This window comes from Mandrillus leucophaeus, unplaced genomic scaffold (assembly GCF_000951045.1).
Source record: "Mandrillus leucophaeus isolate KB7577 unplaced genomic scaffold, Mleu.le_1.0 Scaffold64, whole genome shotgun sequence".
NCBI classification, from domain to species: Eukaryota; Metazoa; Chordata; class Mammalia; order Primates; family Cercopithecidae; genus Mandrillus; species Mandrillus leucophaeus.
Window position 1 is genome coordinate 5233737 of NW_012106919.1, and position 11330 is coordinate 5245066.

Below are 11330 nucleotides of genomic sequence, written 5' to 3' on the forward strand. Positions count from 1 at the left end.
AGTCTTTTCTTCCTGATTTAATTGATACACAATAACTGTACATATTCATGGGGTACATGTGATACGTTGATACATGCATATAATGTGTAATGATCAAGTCAGGGTGTTTAGAATATCCATCACTTCAAATATTTATCATTTCTTTGTGTTGGTAACATTTCAAATCTTCTCTGCCAGATGTTTTGAAATAGGCAATAAGTTATTAGTAACTATAGTCGCCCTACTGTGCTATCAAATGCTAGCACTTATTCCTTCTCTCTAACTGTATGTTTTTATCCATCAACCAACCTCTTTTCATACCTCTACCTTTTCCCAGCCTCTGGTAACCATCATTCTAATCTCTACCTCCATGAGATCAACTCTTAGTTCCCACATATGCAGTGAGAACATGCAATAACTGTCTTTCTGTGCCTGGTTTGTTTCTCTTAACATAATGTCCTCCAGTTCCATCCATGTTACCGCAAATTACAAGCTTTTATTCTTTTTGTGGTTGGATAGTATTCCATTGTATATATATACCGCATTTTCTTTATTTATTCATGGACACTTAGGATGATTCCATATCTTGGCTATTCTGAATAGTGCTGAAATAAACATGGAGGTGCAGGTATTCCTTTGATATACTGATTTCTTTTCTTTTGAATACATTCCCAGTAGTGGCATTACTGGATCATATGGTAGTTCAATTTTTAATATTTTGAGAAACCTCCATGCTGTTTTCCATAATGGCTGTACTAATTGACATTTTTACCAACAGCGTATAAGATTCCCTTTTTTCCACATCATCACCAGTACTTGTTATTTTTTGTCTTTTTTACAATAACCACTCTAACTGGGGTGAGATGATATCTAATTGTGGTTTTGATTTGCATTTCCCTAATGATTAGCAACGTTGAACGTTTTTTCACATGCCTGTAGGCCATTTGTATTTCTTCTTATGAGAAATGTCTATTCACACCTGTTGCCTGCTTTTTAATGAGAGTACTGGCTTTTGTTTTGTTTTGTTTTGTTGCTGTTGAGTTGTTTGAGTTCCTTGTATATTCTGGATATCAGTTCCTTGTCAGATGAATAGTTTGCAAATATTTTCTCCCATTGTACAGATTATCTCTTTATCAATTGTTTCCTTTGCAGTGCAGAACGTTTTTAGCTTAATATAGTCTTATTTGTCTATTTTTGTTTTTGTTGCCTGTGCTTTTAAAGTCTTACTTACAGCAGGGCATGGTGGCTCATGCCTGTTATCTTAGTGGCTCAGGAGCCTGAAGTGGGAAGATCACTTGAGGACAGGAGTTTGAGACCAGCCTGTGCAACATAGTGAGACCCTGTCTCTAAAAAAATAAAAAGAATTAGCTGAGCATGGTGGTGTACACCTGTAGCCTCATCTACTCAGGAGTCTGAGGTGGAAGGATCACCTGAGCCCAGGAACTTAAGGCTGCAGTGAGCCATGATCATGCCACTGCACTCCAGCCTGGACAACAGAGGAGACCTCAGGTTTAAAAAATTAAAAAAATTTAAAAATAAAGGCTCATCCATAAAATCTTCACCTAGTTCAATGTCCTATAGAATTTCCCCTGTTTTTTCTTTCGGATCTTATCTTTAAGTCTTTAATCTATTTTAAGTTGACTTTTGTATATGGTGAGAGAGAGGGTCTAGTTTCATCCTTCTGCATATGGATATCCAGTTTCCCCAGCATCATTTATTGAAGAAGGTGTTCTTTCCCCAGTGTATGTTCTTGGCACATTAATCAAAAATCAATTGGCTGTAAATATGTGGATTTATTTCTGGGTTCTCTGTTCTGTTCCATTGGCCTATGTATTGATTTTTATACTAATACTTTGCTGTTTGGGTTACTATAGCTTTGTAGTATATTTTGAAGTAAGGTAATATGATGCTTCCAGCTTTGTTCTTTTTGCTTAGGATTGCTTTGGCTATTAGAGGTCTTTTGTTTTTAGAATTTTAGAATTTTAGAATTCTTTTCTATGTATGTGAAGAATGTCACTGGTATTTTGATAGGGAATGCATTAAATCTATAGATTGTTTTAGGTAGTATGTCCATTTTAACAATAGTAATTCTTCTGATCTAGGAGCATGGGATGTCTTTCCATTTGTTTGTTCAATCTCTTTCATCAGTGGTTTTTGTTGTAGAGGTCTTTCATATCCTTCATTAAATTCATTCCTAGGTATTTTATTTTTTGCAGCTATTGTAAGTGGGTTTGCTTTTTTGATTTCTTTTTTGGCTAGCTTGTTATTGGTGTATAGAAACACTACTGATTTTTGTATGTTGATTTTGTATCCTACAACTTTACTGAATCTGTTTATCAGTTCTAAGAGTTTTTTGGTGGAGTCTTCAGGTTTTTCGTGATATAAGATTATGTCATTTGCAAAGGAAGATAATTTGACTTCCTCTTTTCCAACTTAGATGCCTTTTATTTTTCTGTTTTTTGATTGGTTTGACTAGGACTTCCAGTACTATGCTGAATAAGAATGGTGAAAGGTGGACATCCTTCTTTTGTTCCAGTTCTTAGAGAATAGGCTTTTAGCTTTTCCTCATTTAATATGATGTTAGCTGTGGGTTTGTCATATATGGCCTTATTGTGATGAAGTATGTTCCTTCAGTGCCTAATTGTTGAGAATTTTTAACCATGAAGACATGCTGAATTTTATAAAATGATTTTTTGCATCTATTGAGATGATCACATGGTTTTTCTCTTTTATTCTGTTGATCACGAGGTCAGGAGATGGAGACCATCCTGGCTAACACAGTGAAACCCTGTCTCTACTAAAAATACAAAAAATTAGCCGAGCCTGGTGGCAGGCACCTGTAGTTCCAGCTACTTGGGAGGCTGAGGCAGGAGAATGGCGTGAACCCAGGCGGCGGAGCTTGCAGTGAGCCAAGATGGTGCCACTGTGCTCCAGTCCAAGCGACAGAGACTCCGTCTCAAAAAAATAAAATAAAATAAAAAATAAAAACTACATTAAAACCCTTTGTTGGAATGCTTTACACTTTACACAAAACAGAAACGAAAATAACCTGTTCTACAATTAATCACAAATACAGTCCTCCTCAAGTTTTTTGCCCATACACATGAGTATTTGTCTCAAACACGTCTTCTTTATAGCAACTAGACCCTGCCACCACTATGCTTGGCTGAGTTCACAAATCTGTTGTAACCTGTAGCTTCCCTGTCACTTCTCTGCCGCTCCTGTCCTGCTAAGATTTGTTTCCTGGCAGTAATTAAAATCTTCCGCCTCTGCCATAGCTGCTGCTGCTACTGGAACCACCATAGCCAACTTGGTTTCACGGTTTGGCAAAGTATTGGCCTCCACCACCATAGGGGCCAGAGCTTCCGCCTCCAAAGTCTCCTCCCTTCATGGATCCAAAATTTGAAGAATGATTGTTGTAATTGCCAAAATCATTATAGCTTCCACCATCTTCAAAATTGCTTCCATCATTACCAAATCCATTACAGCCATCCCCACTGCTGCCACCACAACCACTGAAGTTTCCTCCGTGACCAAAGTCGTCATTCCAAAAACCACCTCCATGACCACCATCAAAGTTTCCAGAATCACTTCAACCTCTTTGGCTGAATGAAACACTAGCCATCTCTTGCTTTGACAGAGCTTTCCGAACTTCACAGTTGTGGCCAGTATTTCTGAATGACAGTGTTATCCACAGAGTCATGGTCGTCAAAGGTTACAAAGGCAAAGCCCCTTTTCTTGCCACTGCCTCAGTCAGTCATTATTTCAATCACTTCCATTTTTCCACACTGTTCAAAATAATCTCTTAGGCGATGTTCTTCAGTGTGTTCTTTAATGCCACGAACCAATACCTTTTTCACAGTTAAGTGGGCACCTGGTCTTTGAGAATCTTCTCTTGAGACAGCTCTCTTTGGTTCCACAACTCTTCCATCCACCTTGTGTGGCCTCACATTCATGGCTGCATCCACCTCCTCCACAGTGGCATATGTGACAAACCCAAAGCCCCTGGAGCGCTTGGTGTTTGGATCTTTCATTACCACTTGGCCCTTGAATTTCCCATTGCTCAAAATGGCTCCTCAGGCTCTCGTTGGTTGTTTCAAAGCTCAACCCTCCAATGAAGAGTTTCCTCAGCTGTTAGGACTCTTTAGGAGACTCTGACTTAGACATGACAGCAGGGGAATGAGAGACTTTAACAATGCTTCCTCGGCGGCATCCATGGGCAGAAAGGACATGTTTCCATTTTCATTTGCCTCACAAAATTTTTATATTTCCTTCTGAATATCTTTATTGACCTAATTGTTAGGAGCATGTTGTTTAATTTCCATGTATTTGTGCAGTTTCCAGAGTTCCTCTTGTTACTGATTTTCAGTTTTTTTCCATTGTGGGCTGAGAAGATACTTGTTAGGATTCTGATTTTTAAAACTTTGTTAAGACTTGTCTTGTGGGCCGGGCGCGGTGGCTCAAGCCTGTAATCCCAGCACTTTGGGAGGCCGAGACGGGCGGATCACGAGGTCAGGAGATCAAGACCATCCTGGCTAACACGGTGAAACCCCGTCTCTACTAAAAAATACAAAAAAAAACTAGCCGAGCGAGGTGGCGGGCGCCTGTAGTCACAGCTACTCGGGAGGCTGAGGCAGGAGAATGGCGTGAACCCGGGAGGCGGAGCTTGCAGTGAGCCGAGATCCGGCCACTGCACTCCAGCCCAGGCGACAGAGCGAGACTCTGTCTCAAAAAAAAAAAAAAAAAAAAAAAAAAGACTTGTCTTGTGGTCTAATATATGGTCTATCCTGGAGAATGTTCCATGTGTTGATGAGTAGGATGTGCATTCTGCAGCTGTTGGATGAAATGTCTTGTAAATGCCTGTTAGGTTCAGTTAGTCTCTAGTGCAGATTGAGTATGATGTTTCTTTGCTGCTTTTCTGTCTAGATCTATGCAATGATGAAAGTGAGATGTTGAAGTCTCCAACTATTAGTATATTGGAGTCTCTCTCTTTAGCTCTAACAATATTGGTTTTATATACCTGGGTACTCCAGTGTTAGGTACATACATATTTACAATTGTTATATCCTCTTGCTTAATTGATCCCTTTATCATTTTATAATGACCTTTTTTGTCCCTTTTTATGTTTTTTGACTTTAAGTCTATTTTGTCTGATATAAGTATAGCTACAGAAGCATGTTTTTGGCTTCTGTTTGTGTGGAATAATTTTGTCTATTCCTTTTCTTTCAATCTATGTGTGTCTTTACATGTGAAGTAAGTTTTTTAGGCAGCATATAGTTGTGTCTTTTTTTGGTTTTTGATCTATACAGCCAGTCTATAGCTCTTAATTGAGGAATTTAAGCTGTTTACATTGAAGATAGTTTTTGATAGGTGAGGACATGTTATTGTCATCTTGTGCATTGTTTTCTGATTGCTTTGTATTTTTTGTTTTATTGTTTACTTCTACAATTTGGTCTGTTTTATAGTAATATCAGTTGACTCCTTTTTTTCTCATTTGTGTGTCTGCTTTATCAATGAGTTTTATTTTTTGTGTGTTTTCATATATATGTAGATGTAGTTCTTTTGCTTCCAGATGTAGGACTTCCTTAAGCTCCTCAGCATTTATTTTGTTGAATTTGTCATTCAAATCATGAATTCTTTCCTTGAATTCTTTGTATTGTTCATTTGGGTTGTCCTATCTCACTGACTTTCTAAATGTCATTATTTTGAAATTTTTTCCAGGCATTTCATAGATTTCCTTTTCTTTGGGCTCTATTACTGGTAATTATAATGTTCCTTTGGAGGTGTCATGTTTTCTTGCTTTTTCATGTTTTTGTGTCCTTACCTTAATATCCACACATCTATCGTAACAGTTGCTGCTTCCAATTTTGTCGATTGGCTTTTGCAAGGAAATACTTTTTCCTGTAGATGTCTCTATAGTATTGGTTGGGAAAGGCACTTTGGCATTGATTCTTGGTGGGTGTAGTAGTGTAGCCTTTGTATGATTTCTTCAGCTGTAATGAACTCATCAGTGGCATCTGTGAGTTCCTCAGTGGCTTAGGCTGCAGTTGTTAGTGGAGGCTGTGGTGACACTTTCCTGATGATGCTAATGACCAGATGGGCCAGTCCTCGAGCAACAGTGGTGATAGTGGTGGGGGTGTGCTGAGGATGCCAGTGCTCAGGTGCCAAGGTAATATATGTGGGCATCAGCAGTGACAAGTTCAGGAGGGCAGAGCCTTGGGCCCCCAGGTGTTGTGCATGGTGCCGGCAGTGGCAGATCCTGAAGGGTAGGTCCTCTGGTGCCCAGACAGTGTGTGTGATGTTGGTGGTGGTGGCAACAGCAGCAAGCCAACCCTCAGAGCACCAAGCAGTGCAAACAGGCACCAGCAGTGATGCTGGCAGGCTGGGTGTGCTGGATCACAGTCTCCTGGGTGGTGCATGTGGGCAGGAGCTGGTGGCAGCAATGTCAGTGTAGACAGGTAAGTCCCCCTGCTTTTGGGAGGGAGGTGCATATGGGCTCAAGCAGCACGTGGGGTGGGCCTGTCCTTATACTGCTAGACAGTGTTCACATACACTGGGGGCAGCACACAGGGTGGGCTTATCCCCAAAGCCCTGCACAGTGGGTGCAGGCCCACTCACTGTCTTTTTCATGAGCACTCAGTAAAATCCACAGATAGGAGTCTGTGAATGAGTATTAACTCCTTTAGTTGGTGCCCTCACTATTCTGGACTGGCACACTAACCCACACTTAGCCTTCGGAAATTCCTTTAAAATGTCACTGACTTCTTCTTCCCCACTTGTTTTGTGGCCTACAGCTTTTTCTCATGTGGTTTGCTATAGATGAGAGAGTTTGTATCTTTTATCTATCTCTCTTTCAAGCTCAGATAACTCTATTTTCCTCAGCTTTCTGATTGGTTCAATAAAGTTATTATTTTGTTTTTTTCTGGACTTTTCTCATTGTTGTGATGAGAACAATAGTCTTCGCAGCTTTTTACATACAAAGCAGAAGTGAAAACTCATGCTTAATTGTGAAAATTTTTTATTATGATGATTACATCGAACTATTACTAGGTGTATCTCAAGGTAAAAAGTGTTCTTAGGTTGAGTTTCCTAATTAATTAGTATTCTAGATCATTTAAAATTTTGGACAAGTTCTTGTTAGATCTGTTTAGATAAACATTGTTTTCTACTGAAATATGGCTGAAATGTTCATTATTGAGTGGAGAGGATGTCAGCTGACACTTTCTTGTTTGCTTGTGCTTGCATTAGTAGTATTACCTTTAAGTGATGGTATCTTTAAATGAATTATTTTTTTAGGCCACTAGTCTCTTTTTGAGGGCTAATTTTCTTAAAGCTAGATAATAGCAAACCTCTTAACCAAACACACTCAAACTGCAATACATCACAGTATACTGAAAGTGATTAAATGGCCGAGGTTTGTACTGTCAACTCCCATGAGTTTGAGAACTCCCACTCTGCCTCGAAGATCCTTTTGTATCATACATGATATATGACTATATGACATAGATACCAACTGAGGGAATCAGGATCAATTCACATATTAAATATTTATAAAGCTTAATTTCTTTCCTTAGATAAAAAGTTTGCTGGAATATTAGAAATATTAGACTATTAGAAACAAAAATTAGAAATATTAGGAATTCAAATATTTTCTCACTTTAATAGATCTTCTTATGTACTCCCTGGCTTGCATATCCCCGACTTAAGCAATGCTGCACTTGTCTCTCTGTTTCTATAGAGTAGAACTTCTGTCTCAATCGCTGTTTGTTCCTCCCTATGCCTTGTGTAGGCCTGATACTTTATACAAAGGCAATGCATACTTACTTGTCACATAAATGAACACATGGTCCCTGACATCAGGAAGCCTTGTCATTCACCAAATGGATTGGGTCAATTATGACGAACATGTGAAAAAAATAGAAACCTATCTAAGATAATATATTATAACTAAATTGTACCAGACTGATGACATCCATTTGATTTTTAAAAAGGGAGTTAAATACAAATTGATGTCTTGGAGAAAAGTATATAGCAAAAGGCCACTTGGGCTGAGCCTTGACATTGGGGAGCATTGCAGTAGTCAGAGATAAAAAATGTCCTTTTCCATCAAAGAGAACAACACAAGCAAAGTAGAGCATGAGCAGGGTCTGGATGAGTTCAGATCATAAGGGGTGGGAGCAGCGGTCCCTGCAATTTGACCACACCAGCACCATGGGAGTTGGGAGGGCTGCGGAATTTATTCAGGCAGAGACACACTCACTGGCCCTAACTGTGATTGTCACTTCTGGTCTTCAGTGCCTTCTAGCTGGTTCAGCAGAAGCCAATGCACTGGGGCAGCCACAGAACCACAGAAGCCTAAGCAGAAACGGATATCACCATGACCTCTTCTCCCTCCATATCACTCCCTGCTGCATGTATTTGTCCTTGCTTAGCTTGCTTACCTTAAAAAACAAATATTTATTTAGTGATTAAAATGAGTCAAGTACTATACATGGCATCAAAGTTAATGAAGAATAAGATGTAATTCTTGCCTTTAAGGAACTGAGTCTTATGGGAGAGACATTGACATAGAGTGAATATTTAAAATGTCATGCACTAAGTACCAACATAGAGTTTACACAACACATTACAGGAGATCAGAGGAGGGATAAGTAACCCAGTTCTGGGGGAAAGGGAGATGGGATGAAGAGAAATTGTGCACTAGAGATAATTTATTAGAGAAAGGAACAAGAAAGCTGAGTCTTAAGGGTTGAGTAGGAGTTATTTAGGTAATGAGGGAATAAGGGAGCCACTTGAAGCAGAAGAAAAATAAATGTTACTAGATTAAAAAGTATTAATAAAAGGCAGATAGTAGAGAAAAATTAGTCTAGAGAATTAAGCAGGGACTTGTGCATTGAAGTATCTTTTAACAACACGTTAAAACAACGGTAGTGATTTAGCTGAGAGATGATAGTGACGTGACTTAGGGTAAAGAAGAGGGGACAGATACAAAAATATAGCAATGGTGACAGCAGCACATGACTACTTGGATATGAAACCACATGAATCTGAAATCTCTACCCTGAAACAAGTTGGAAACAATCAAAAGAAGAAAAGATTTATAGGTAGATAATGCATTTGGTTTTGAGAATAATGAGTTTAAGGGACCAGTGGGACACCCAGGCGAAAGTTTCCATCAGGCAGTTGGACCACAAAGCCCGGATATTAGGTGAGTAGGCTGGGCTGGAAATAATCCTCAGTACATGTGTAATAACTGAAACCATGAGATGTGGATGAGATCATCTCCAGAACCGTGTGCACGGTTAAAAGCAGTAGGGCAAGTACAACTGGATAAATGAGCCATATTCCAGTGAGTGACCCAGGAATCCTGACAAGAGCCAAGGACATATCCCCGAAGGACCTGCAACATTTAAAATAGGCTCAGAGGACAAAAGTCCACAAAGAATCAGGAAAGGAAGTTTTGAGAAAAATAAAGAGGAGCAGGAGAGGGTGGGATCACAGAAGCCAAGAAGGTAAAACATTTTAAGAAGGAGGCAGTAGGCCAAACATGGTGGCTTACACCTGTAATCCTACTCGCGAGGCCAAGGTGGGAGGATCATTTGAGCCCAGGAGTTCAAGGCTTCAGTGAGCCAAGATTGTACCACTGCACTCCAGCTTGGGTGACAAAGGGAGACTGTGTCTCTGAAAAAAAACAAAAACAAAAAGGAGGAGAGCGTGATCCTGGTGTCAAGTGTAGCAAAGAATTTCAGAAAGAGAAAGATGTTCCTTGGGTTTAGCAATGTCAAGGTGACCAGCAGTCTCAGTGGTGGAAGCAGGATCTGGACTCTCTCAGGTCCAGGTTGCCGAAAGGAAGAAGGATTCCCAACAACTCTCAGGCATTGCGGTTGCTCTGAGACTCAGGAGAAGGTTTGGCAGGAGAGTGGGAAGGAGAGGCAGGGCTGTGTCCAGACAGCGGGGCTGCTCCAGTGTGTTCCCCCTGCCCCATGGGAAGGGTGACCAGAGAGGACTGCGGTGACATTGAGGACGTCAGGGAGCAGTCAGGCTGGGAGCTGGACTAACTGTCCACATGGAAACTGAAGTCACTAGAAAATGAGCAGGGAGACTGGGAGGCTGGTCAGTTTTCAATGTGTTTGGGGAGGGACAGGAAGTCAGTAAGTGATGGAGATGAGAGGGGAGGAAGATGGCAGAACACCATGACACCCACCTCAGAGAAGCCAGGATATTTACCTGAGAGTAGAAGAAAGTAGTCTGAAGCTGCCTTGGAAATGAAGACAGGTGAAGGTTTGGGGATGTGGAGAATAAGCAGCCTCCCTGAAGGAGGGCCCCAGGGGAAGACCTCAATGTCCTCAGGGAAGAGACAGATTTCCCTTAAGGCCAGGAAAACTGGGACACGAACTTGCATATGCCTACCGTGAGCAAGAATTTCTCAGGACACTCAGTGAGAATGTCTGAGAAGAGGGATAGTGGAGGTCAAATCTAAGAAGAGAAAGCACAGAGCAGTTTGGGAAGAGTGTGGGAGAGGCTGTAACAGGAAGATGGCTAGGAGCTGAAGCTGGGGGCAGGATGCTGGGGTCAGTGGTCCAAGGGACTTGGCTGGACAAAGAGCTGCTTTCGTGAGTGAAGAAGTGATCCGAGGTCCCTAAGATGAGATCAGAGGCCTCAACAAGACAGGGAGTGGGAGTCTGTGGCTGGGGAAGCTCCTCATGTGGGAAGCACAGGCTTCAGCTGCAGCCCCAGGGCCATAGGAACTGAGGCTATTGCAAGAGGCCAGGAGGTTGACTGCATGCTGCTATCCTAGCCCCCAAGCCTTCTCAGCCTCCATGGTGCCACACTGATTTTTCTTTTTACCTGTCCCCCAACCTTCTGTATATCCCCAACCTGGGGCCATGGCACTTTGTAGCACTGGCACTACCAAGGGAAAAACGAGTCTCTATGTAAGCCCATTTTCCAGATGATAGAAACTCAGTCTTCTGAGAACCAATTTCATATTTTAAAATTTCTTGATAGAAATTGGCCAAGCTGGCCGGGCACAGTGTCTCATGCCTGTAATCGCAGCAGTCTGGGAGGCCGTGGTGGGTGGATCAATTTGAGGTGAGGAGTTCAAGACCAGCCTGGCCAACATGGTGAAACCCCGTCTCTATAAAAATAACAAAATTAGCTGGGTGGGGTAGTACATGCCTGTAGTCCTAGCTACTTGGGAGGCTGAGGTGGGAGGATTGCTTAAGCCTGAGAGGCGGAGGTTGAAGTGAGCCAAGATCATGCCACTGCACTCCAGCCTGGGTAATAAAGTGAGGCTCCATCTCAAAAAAAGAGAGAGAAAGAGAGAGAAAGAGGGAAGGAAGGAAGGAAGG

General features: G+C 41.3%; 1 pseudogene; it reads right to left on the reverse strand.

Moving 5' to 3' along the window:
- Positions 1-3232: 3232 nt before the first annotated feature.
- LOC105554370 lies at positions 3233-4146 on the reverse strand (annotated as a pseudogene).
- Between the last annotated feature and the right edge of the window lie 7184 nt (positions 4147-11330).